We start from the raw sequence: 2,105 nt of genomic DNA, 5'->3' as shown, positions 1-2,105 counted from the left end.
CGCGCGAGAAGAAGTGAGGAACTTCTTTGAAGGGGTGAAAGCAAAGAAACATCCACCTCCGGAGGAGAAGGTAGATCCGGTGAAAGCGAAGCGCACTCTGGCTGCCCTGACAAAACCACCCAAGTCTCCGCCGAAAGGAAACTATGAGCGCATTATTGGAAAGGAATTTGCCGAAGCGGAGCGGTCGGGAAGTACTGTCAGTGATCAAAGGCTGAAAGAACGACGAGCTGGGAAACAAATTGCCCAGCTCGGCGAACAAGCGAAGCAATCATGCCCCCCGCTCAAGGTGCCTAGCGACATCGTCGCTAATGATCCGAGGATGGTGCCCGGTTATAGGAATCTTGGCGATTACCTGCCCGACGATGTACATTATGATTTCATGGAGGTGCAGATACAAAGATACGAGTACGGGAAGCCTCTCGTCAAAGATGAAAGATCTCTATCGACGATGATGCGAAGATTGCATGATTGGTACTTGAAAATCTGCAGAGAGTCTAGGGGAGGAGTACTTTGTATGTGAGAGTTAAAAAGGAGCATGACCTCGTTGGAATTGAACTGTTGCCTGTTCCATTTGAGGAGTTCTTTCAGTTTTTCAATCAATTGGCCCTCGATAAAGCAACGGTCACCTGCTACTGTCTGTAAGTAGTACTACTTCTGTCATTAAGTCTCTCTATATAGCTCAGCTCTTTCATTGCATGTATTTATAATTATCCTCACTATATTATGCAGATTGAAGATCGCTGAATTGAAGAAAAGACAAGTCGGTGATATTGGGTTCATTAACACATATCTCATAGATGCAACTGAGGTTAAATTTCATGCCGCAGATACCGAGGCCAACTTGCTATGATCATTGGTAATAAATGAAAACAAAGATATAATACTCTTTTCTTACAACTTCAAGTGAGTGTTACTGTCTTGTGCGTATTCGGTTTCCCTTATATATTAGTCAAGGTTATAGTAATGTAATTGATGAGTTATGCATGCGTGTGCAGTTTCCACTATATTCTCCTAGAGATTAAGCTTGAGCAGGGACTAGTAACCGTCTTAGACTCAAGAAGAAAAGATCCCCAGGACTATGTGGACATGACTCAAATGCTCGAGAAGTAAGTTAAATCGATCATTATCCACCATATCAGCAACTTTGTTTATTTCCTGATATATCAAGTAATTGTTTTCTTTGTCTGGCAGGGTTTGGAAAAAATTCACCAAAAAAGCTCCAGGACTCCCGAAGAAGCTGCAATTTAGAAACCCGAAAGTAAGTACTATAGTAGCATGTTCCGCGCATCTCCTATTGATTCAAGCGCTAGTTTCATCAATACCATTTGGCATTCTTGCTTATCAGTTTGATTGACCTCAATTTCTTGTAAAGTGATTGTGGCAGGAACAAGGGAATGATTTTTGTGGATACTACGTTTGCGAGTCCATCCGCCACACGACCTGTGAGCGGGGCTACTCTGACGAACAATATGAAGTACGTAAATAAAAACATTCACAATTTTATTTTATTACCATCATTTGTGTTGAGTTTCATTCATTCATATATATATATATATATATATATATATATATATATATATATATATATATATATATATATATATATATATATATGTATTGACCCCCTTCTTCAAATTAGATGTTTCGGAAGCGGGATGAACTCCTAGCACCAGCTCGCATGCAAGCAATTCAAGAGGAATTGGCGGCATTCTTTCTTGACCACGTGATCGCTGAAGACGGAGAATACTATGTGGACCATGAGTCCGTATGTTAGGAGATTATATTTGTAAGAGATAATTATTGTATATATGTAGCCGGTAGTGTCGGATAGATATACGAGAACTTGTTGTTCGACCAATCTCTCGGAGAAGGAGAGGTGGTCGATATCACTTCTTTCTGTATGCATATATGTTCATGACGATCTTCTATTTCTTTCGTTTGCTTACTAGCTAGCTAGCATGTCTAGTCCTCTCTATATGTATGTATAGTATGTAGCGTCGACCACGCACGGACATAAGAGAGGACACTTCTCTCTATTAGTTATAGCTAGCTAACACAATATATGAAACACCTAAATTAACCCCCCAAAACCCCCAACCCCCCCC

Source organism: Triticum dicoccoides, chromosome 3A, assembly GCF_002162155.2.
Source record: "Triticum dicoccoides isolate Atlit2015 ecotype Zavitan chromosome 3A, WEW_v2.0, whole genome shotgun sequence".
Taxonomy (NCBI): Eukaryota; Viridiplantae; Streptophyta; class Magnoliopsida; order Poales; family Poaceae; genus Triticum; species Triticum dicoccoides.
This window is presented reverse-complemented; position numbering follows the sequence as displayed.